Here is a 9,956-nt window from a genome sequence, read left to right on the forward strand (position 1 = left end):
GCAGGAGCAGTGGGAAAGGGAGGCATATGCACTCTCTCCATGACCTGACTGTCCTGCTTCACCAGGCAATATAGCTACCACCCATCCCTCCCTACATAGCTCCTCAAAACAGCTACCATCCATCCCTCCCTACATAGCTCCCTCCAAAGGGAGACATATGCACTCTCTCCATGACCTGACTGTCCTGCTTCAACAGACAGTATGGTGGTGGGGCACCTCTGACCCAAAATAAAACTCAATAAAACTCAAACAGCATCACAGACAGCCGTGCTTAAAACCCTGGCATTACTCTTTTTTTCTCTACCCCCGATTTTGGGGCTATTTTGAGCCATGTTCCTGTGACAGGATCAGGAAAAACTGGAGGGAAAAGGCCACACTTGGCGTCTCAGAGCCCAGGGGAGAGGCGACAGCCTCTCGACAGCCTCACTTACATCCTGAAACCTACATCACCCCCTGTACACTGAGCTCTCACTGACACTCACCCTTTCCAAACCATCTCTGTCTCTCTCTGTCTCACTGTATCTCTATCGCTCTCTTTCTCTCTCTCTTTCGCACCCTCCCTCCCTTCGTTTCTGTCTCCGTTTCCCCCCCCCCCTCTCTCTCCAACATACACACACTAACATGAAAATGATAAGCAAATTGATCATCTTAACATCCCTCCATCACAATATATTACAGTGTTGGTATAATGGTTTCATTGTATTCACACTGTCTAATTGTTTAATTGTTTCACTGTATTCATACTGAATGTATCCGATGATCTGTCCCTGAACACTAACCCTAGCGTCATGTCCACATGCCAGTTCAACCCTAACCCTAGCCTCAACCATAACCCTGACCCAAGCTCCATGTTTACATGCCAGTTCAACCCTAACCCTAGCCTCAACCATAACCCTGACCCAAGCTTCATGTTTACATGCCAGTTCAACCCTAACCCTAGCCTCAAGCATAACCCTGACCCAAGCTTCATGTTTACATGCCAGTTCAACCCTAACCCTAGCCTCAACCATAACCCTGACCCAAGCTTCATGTTTACATGCCAGTTCAACCCTAACCCTAGCCTCAACCATAACCCTGACCCAAGCTTCATGTTTACATGCCAGTTCAACCCTAACCCTAGCCTCAACCATAACCCTGACCCAAGCTTCATGTTTACATGCCAGTTCAACCCTAACCCTAGCCTCAACCATAACCCTGACCAAAGCTTCATGTTTACATGCCAGTTCAACCCTAACCCTAGCCTCAACCATAACCCTGACCCAAGCTTCATGTTTACATGCCAGTTCAACCCTAACCCTAGCCTCAACCATAACCCTGACCAAAGCTTCATGTTTACATGCCAGTTCAACCCTAACCCTAGCCTCAACCATAACCCTGACCCAAGCTTCATGTTTACATGCCAGTTCAACCCTAACCCTAGGGCTTGATTCAATCCGTAGTGCTGAATATCTGTGCTACCGCGCAATAGAAATTTAAAGACAATGTTCCTACGTTAGTGGAGACCGCATTCATAGTAAATGGAGATACTGTAAACTTCCGCGATACGGATTGAATCGAACCCCTAATCTTTTCCATAACCCTTTTCCCCTTGCATTAATCTTATGGTGCAATTTGGATATTCCGTCCCCTTCCGTGTCTGCACATTTGTTTGTGCTGTAAATGTTGATAGATGATTAACTCTCATTAACAAGAAACATCCCATCCAAACAGTAATTCTTGACACAGAGACACAGACTCTGCTTGGATCATGCTCCAGTCACAGCCCTCTGCTGTTTTCCATTCATCTCTCTGAATGGGAGCGCTGTAGACAGGTCATTATTCAGGGCACGGGGGTATGGTGTGCCATGGCATTGAGAGGCAATAGATCCAGGGACCACAGGGCATTGTTCCACCACATCATAAGGAAGGGCCTGCAGCTGTACTGCTGAGTCCAGTGCTGCAGAGGAAATTTCTGGTGGCGTATCCATTGTACTGCCCAGCAGATTTCATGAGACAGGTAAGGTTGGCACTGCTGGCATCTCCCACTACCAGCCAGGGCCGAGAGTCCTGGGGGTCTGGACATAACCTGTCATGTCATTAAGCATCTGTGCACTCAGGGGCCTAAGCCAAGTCCAGGTCTGTTGAACTGATGGATGATGCAATCACTGTAAACAACAGCACAAAACCGTACCAGCCACCGTTCCCTTTTAATCAATAAATATATACTGTGCTGGTGAATGTATGATCCTATAACAATCAAAGCAACAATGATAGCAACACAACTATAAAGGGACTACTTGCATCGTAATCATTCTAATGACGGTTACTTGAGGTGTTGTTGTTGATATTTAGACTCAAGCCAAGGCATTAGTTGCACATACCCGTGAGATGCTGTACATGGCATATGCTGGGGATAGTCCAGACAGACTGATCAATGCTGAGTAAAGTGCCAAATCTCATTACCCCAAACCAGAATTCAGATCACTATTCATCCAACCCACCAGTACACTTCCAGCAGAAGCTTACCACTTTGCATAGCAGCCTCATGTGCAAATGGGTGTTAGCTCTAGTTGGACTATCTACGTGTGCATCCAGAATATGTCTCTGGGTAACAAGCACACATGGAATTCTCATGCTAGAAATCCAACTGTTCTCCATCCATAACTAATTTCTATAGGGGCAGCAGAGAATAGCAGAGAACCAGTAGGAGAGCTAGAGAGAGTTAACTACTCTTAAACCCATATGAATGTCCAGACCCCCTATTACTAGTCTGTTCAACCTCTCTTTCGTATCGTCTGAGATTCCTAAAGATTAGAAAGCGGCCGCGGTCATCCCCCTCTTCAAAGGGGGAGACACTCTAGACCCAAACTGTTACAGACCTATATCTATCCTACCCTGCCTTTCTAAAGTCTTTGAAAGCCAAGTGAACAAACAGATCACCGACCATTTAGAATCCCACCATACCTTCTCCGCTATGCAATCTGGTTTCCGAGCTGGTCACGGGTACACCTCAGCCACGCTCAAGGTCCTAAACGATATCATAACCCCCATCGATAAAAGACAGTACTGTGCAGTCATCTTCATCGACCTGGCCAAGGCTTTCGACTTTGTCAATCACCATATTCTTGTCGGCAGACTCAACAGCCTTGGTTTCTCTAATGATTGCCTCGCCTGGTTCACTAACTACTTCTCAGATAGAGTTCAGTGTGTCAAATCAGAGGGCCTGTTGTCCAGACCTCTGGCAGTCCCTATGGGGGTGCCACAGGGTTCAATGCCCGACTAATTTCTCTGTATATATCAATGATGTCGCTCTTGCTGCGAGCGATTCTTTGATCCACCTCTATGCAGACGACACCATTCTGTATACATCTGGCCCTTCTTTGGACACTGTGTTAACAAACCTCCAAACAAGCTTCAATGCCATACAACACTCCTTCCGTGGCCTCCAACTGCTCTTAAATGCTAGTAAAACGAAATGCATGCTCTTCAACCGATCGCTGCCCGCACCCGCCCGCCCGTCCAGCATCACTACTCTGGACGGTTCTGACTTAGAATATGTGGACAACTATAAATATCTAGGTGTCTGGCTAGACTGTAAACTCTCCTTCCAGATTCATATTAAGCATCTCCAATCGAAAATTAAATCTAGAATCGGCTTCTTATTTCGCAAACAAAGCTTCTTTCACTCATGCTGCCAAACATACCCTCGTAAAATTGACCATCCTACCGATCCTCGACTTCGGTGATGTCATTTACAAAATAGCCTCCAACACTCTACTCAGAAAATTGGATGCAGTCTATCACAGTTACATCCATTTTGTCACCAAAGCCCCATATACTACCCAACACTGCGACCTGTATGCTCTCGTTGGCTGGTCCTCGCTACATATTCATCTCCAAACCCACTGGCTCCAGGTCATCTATTAGTCTTTGCCAGGTAAAGCTCCGCCTTATCTCAGCTCACTGGTCACCATAGCAACACCCACCCGTAGCACACGCTCCAGCAGGTATAGTTCACAGGTCATCCCCAAAGCCAACACCTCCTTTGGCCGCCTTTCCTTACAGTTCTCTGCTGCCAATGACTGGAACAAATTGCAAAAATCACTGAAGTTGGAGACTTATATCTCCCTCACTAAATTTAAGCATCAGCTATGTGAGCAGCTTACCGATCGCTGCAGCTGTACATAGCCCATCTGTAAATAGCCCATCCAACCAACTACCTACCTCATCCCATATTTGTTATTGTTTTTCTACTCTTTTGCACACCAGTATTTCTACTTGCACATCCTCATTACTTCGCCACTATGGCCTATTTATTGCCTTAACTCCTTACTTAATTTGCACACACTGTATAGATATTTTTCTATTGTGTTATTGACTGTACATTTGTTTATCCCATGTGTAACTCTGTGTTGTTGTTTTTGTCGCACTGCTTTGCTTTATCTTGGCCAGGTCACAGATGTAAATAAGAACTTGTTCTCAACTGGCCTACCTGGTTAAAAAAAGGTGAAATAAAAAATAAAAAATGAAGTTACTATATATTCATTGCTAGCATGCATTCCTGGGGAACAAAGATAATGATAGTGTATTGGTATGATCTAGATATATGCATCCAATCTTAATACTAATGTGTTACAATGTTGTTACTATAGTAAATGCAGTGAAGAACAACATAACCCAGTTAGAATTCCAACCAAGCACCATGTACAGTATTATGAAGGTGTCCTGTCTGTCATGCATGGATCTCATTGAGGACACTCTCTGTAGGGGACCGTCACTTGTTAGCACCTGCCTGTCACACTGACTGTGTATGAGTGCTGTGGTGTCCCTATCACTTCACACACATGCCGAGACTGAGAAGTGTGTCCTCAGCACCAGTCTGAGTTCCTCGTCTCAACACCAACATGTCAGCGCCCTCTAAAGGCCAGCAGGGAGAATGCAACACTGAACCGTTCCTCTAACAACTGAACAAATTTGTTGCACATTATATAAAATGGAGTGGAAACAGTATATAAAGTAGTCTAAAAACAAAAAGCTCAAGTCAAAAGGTTGGCCTATCCCTTCAGACTCTAAGAGTGGCCCTAGCGCTCCACCTGGCCAGTGCTTGGCTCAGATGACATGCAGGAGGAAGTGCCAAGCCAGTGCTGTAATCCACAGTGTGAATAAAAAAATGGATTTAGCTGAAACCGAGGGCCTTTAAACTTACTACAGCTCAGAGACAGAATCGTACATATTAATCACCTCAGTCAACCTCCGACACATACTGTACATCCAGAAATACAGTCAATAGACTGGAGTGGTAAATAACCACAACATATTCTGATTCTGATTTCAGCACAGATATGGGTCTACAATACAAGTCTAGACTGGAAGATAATATGGTAAGATAAGCTGTGGACGCAATGATTTTGCAGAGCCTTTTTCCTGGCGCCAAGCTCTCTCTCTCTCCTGTCCTCCAACAGACGGTCGCAGCGAAGCCACACTCCAAATCCGGTGTGCAGATGGACACCAGTGCCAGATCTAATCCTGAGCCGCTTGGCACTGGGGGTAGAGAGAGAGAGGGAGAGAGAGACAGGGAGAGAGAGGGGGAGAGGGAATGGGAATGGTGTTGGGAAGAAGGAAACAGTACTGGACATTTGGTTAGGTGGTGCAAATTGAATCTGTTCCCTCACCCTCATTCTGTTAGCAGTATAAGCAGCTGGGCCCTATAGCTCCCTGTACTGAGCCCAGGCAGCATCCAGACTGACGCTAGCAGAATGCGTGGCTTTTATTATTTTCCGACCCTTGATTACGTGGCCAAAACACTAAATGTCTGGTAAACTCTCTTTTCCATTCGCTTCAAAGTCTGCAATTCCCTCTACTCCAGCTCTCCTTCAAGGAGTGACCCCAACCTGTCTGCAGCCCAGGAGAGGAGGAAAGGAGGAGAGAGGACGGGGGTTATCACAGAGTCCTCCATCACTCCCAGCCACTCATGAACAAGGGGCACCATGCCAGAGACATGCCACTATATTCCTTGCACTCAGTCACATTGACATTGCGGCCGATTTTCTTTAACATCAGCACACTTCCACTCCCTCTTCTCTCTCTATCTCTTTCTCACTGTTTCTCTGTCTCTCTCTCTCTCATTCCTTCTCCCTCCCTCTCTCGGTCCAGTGGCTGAGGGAGAAGAGGCCTGTCCTGTGCCAAGGTGTTCTAATGCATGCCTCTCGGAGCACCTCATTTCCCACCTGACCCCGCCACTACCCATAAAGCACTGGGTCACCAGCCGCCCACTCACCTCATCACACAAATTGTGTCAGCACAGGGCACCAGGGTCCTTTTCTGTCCAGCCCAGCACTTTTGTTTCCATTTATAGCGGAGTCTTTTCAGCGATTCTTTTCATTATTTCCCCTAATGGGTAGATGGAGGGTGGGTGGGTGGATTTCAATGACGCAGAATCCCGGTGCTAACGACAGCACCTTTAATATGTTGTAATTGTTATTAAGCCCAAATCATATTAAGCCGTTCAGCTGGAGTTCGGCTCGGCCACTCTTTCCTCTTGCCTTTGTAGTTCACGTCTGAAGGGTGCACACTTTTCTGACGTCGCTGAAACAGAGACAACAAAATAGATTGTACATAGTGTTTCATCCCGGTTTGCAGCCCTGTGAGTTAAAGAGTGGTGCAGGACATTCAGTCATGTCGTTTGTATGAACTCTGTGGGTCAAATTCAATCAAGCATCCCTTAAAGCCATCTTCATCTCTCACTGGCTCTATACCTCCCTGTTGGAGGTCACACCCAAGCTCGATGTGGATACATTTGACAAAGGTCCTGCAGATTCTCTTGGCACATGTATGTATTTCACTTACAGTACCAGTCAAAAGTGTGGACACAACTACTCATTCAAGGGGTTTGCTTTATTTTTACTATTTTCTACATTGTAGAATAATAGTGAAGACATCAGAACTATGAAACAACACATATGGAATCATGTAGTAACCAGAAAAGTGTTAAACAAGTCTAAATATATTTCATATTTGAGATTCTTCAAAGCAGCCACCCTTTGTCTTGATGACAGGTTTGCACACTCTTGGCATTCTCTCAACCAGCTTCACCTGGAATGTTTTTCCAACAGTCTTGAAGAAGTTCCCACATATACTGTACTGAGCACTTGTTGGCTGCTTTTCCTTCACTCTGCGGTCCAACTCTTCCCAAACCATCTCAATTGGGTTGAGGTCTGGTGATTGTGGAGGCCAGGTCATCTGATGCATCTCTCCATCACTCTCCTTCTTGGTCAAATAGCCCTTACACAGCCTGGAGGTGTGTTGGGTCATTGTCCTTTTGAAAAACAAATGATCCCAACTAAGCGCAAACCAGATGGGAAGGCATATTGCCGAATAATGATGTGGTAGCCATGCTGGTTAAGTGTGCCTTAAATTCTAAATAATTCACAGACATTGTCACCAGCAAAGCACCCCCACACCATCACACCACCTCCTCCATGCTTCATGGTGGGAACCACATATGTAGAGATCATCCGTTCACCTACTCTGCGTCACATAAAGATACGGCAGTTGGAACCAAAAATCAAATATTTGGATACCCGACCAAAGGACAGATTTCCACTGGTCTAATGTCCATTGATCATGTTTCTTGGCCCAAGCAAGTTTCTTCTTCTTATTGGTGTCCTTTAGTAGTGGTTTCTTTGCAGAAATTCGACCATAAAGGCCTGATTCACAGTCTCCTCTGAACAGTTGATGTTGAGATGTGTCTGTTACTTGAACTCTGTGATGCATTTATTTGTGCTGCAATTTCTGAGGCTGGTAACTCTAATGAACTTATCCTCTGCAGCAGAGGTAACTCTGGGTCTTCCATTCCTGTGGCGGTCCTCATGAGAGCCAGTTTCATCATAGTGCTTGATGGTTTTTGCAACTACACTTAAAGAAACTTTAAAAGTTATGGACATTTTCTGCATTGACTGACTTTTCATGCTTTAAAGTAATGATAGATTGTAATTTCTCTTTGCTTATTTGAGCTGTTCTTGTCATAATATAGACTTGGTCTTTTACCAAATAGGCCTATCTTCTGTATACCACCCTACCTTATCACAACACAACTGATTGACCTAAACACATTAAGAAGGAAATAAAATCCACAAATTCACTTTTTAGGAGGCACACCTGTTAATTGAAATGCATTCCAGGTGACTACCTCATGACGCTAGTTGAGAGAATGCCAAGAGTGTGCAAAGCTGTCATCAAGGCAAAGGGTGGCTACTTTGAAGAATAATTGTTTAACACTTTTTTGGTTACTACATGATTCCATATGTGTTATTTAATAGTTTTGATGTCTTCAGTATTATTCTACAATGTAGAAAAAGAGTAAATCTTTTGACTGGTACTGTATGTCAACATCACACAATGACAAACACGTTTCTTCATAGAAGCCTGAAGGTGGTCTTGTTGGTTTGGCTTGGTGTTTCATTGTGTATGCATGATTGGATCACAGCCTCAGTAGATTAAAACCGCAAAGCATGAAATTATAGTCAGAGAGAAGCAGAGGGATTTCTTGCTACAGAGCAGCATGGACAGACCAGTGAGATATGAGTGGGTAAAGTGCTGAGTATTGGGACTTGGCAAATCTGCTGACATCACAGTGTAAGTTACAAAAACTATTCTCCCGATACCTCTTCTTTCCTGATTGTGTGCTAATCATTCACCAAGAGCCATCAAACTCAACTCTGGACCTCGAAGCCAGTGCCATTCTGTTTTTCATTGTTCCCCTCTAATCAGGGACTGGTTTATACCTGGGACACCAGGTGGGTGCAATTAATTATCAGGTAGAACAGAAAAACAGCAGGCTCCGGACATCATAGGGTAAGAGTTGAATAGCTGTGACCTAAAGCAACAACTGCTGATGAGGTGAGTTTAGAGAGGGATAGGTTGCCCTCTCCTGGACAGAGCCAAACATACAACATGGGTGAGGTGATGTGAGATAACACATAACAGCATTGATAACAGCATTGATTACATAACAGCATTGATAACACATAACAACATTGATTACATAACAGCATTGATAACACATAACAGCATTGATAACACATAACAGCATTGATTACAAAACAGCATTGATAACACATAATAACATTTATTACATAACACCATTGATAACACATAACAACATTGATAACACATAACCTTTCTCCAAGGTGGCATAGCAGTTCAGACGTCTTTTGTCCTCGTCTTGTCGTGTCCTGTATATATATATATTTACAACTTTTTCACATACATTTTATTTTTATTTTCCATCAACTCATCTTCAAAACACTCTCCTGCAACCCGCCTCACCAATGTATATTTATAAAAAAGTATTATTTACCTCAGATCTGTAATCCTCCAAGAAGCTAGCCAGAAACTCCAGGAGGCTGGCCTGAAACTAGTCAGAAGCTAATCCAGAAGCTAGTTCAGAAGCTAGTTGGCTCCTTTACTGGTAAGTCGTTGGTGTTCAGCTAACCACGGTTTGTGGTCATCGGCTATCCTTTGGCTCGAAAGTCTATCGCCAGTTCTGTACGGCGCAGCGCGGCTCGGAGCGGAGCATACCGGACCAATTTTTCTCTCCATGTCCCTGGATTTCGACTGCTCTCTGGACATTCATGCCCGGATCTCACAGCTAGCTAGCTGCTATCCGTGTGACTATCGGCCTTCGTCGATTCCGGAGCAAACATCAATTGTTCCGGAGCTAGCAAGCTCCGTCAATCACTCCTGAGTTCCATCAATCGCACCTGGGCTGCAGTCGCCTATCCGGACCCGTTTTGCTGCCTTCGCGGAGCCGACGTTATCTACCCGAAGGGGTTATTCGGCTGGCTCCTCCGTCGCGACGTTACCTGAACGCCCATCTGCGGCCTGCTAACCGTTAGCTGTCTTACCGGCTGCTATCTGAATAGACAATCGGACAAATTTTTTTTATTTTTTATTTTTTTAAATTATTATTATTATGT

This window comes from Oncorhynchus kisutch, linkage group LG6 (assembly GCF_002021735.2).
Source record: "Oncorhynchus kisutch isolate 150728-3 linkage group LG6, Okis_V2, whole genome shotgun sequence".
Taxonomy (NCBI): domain Eukaryota; kingdom Metazoa; phylum Chordata; class Actinopteri; order Salmoniformes; family Salmonidae; genus Oncorhynchus; species Oncorhynchus kisutch.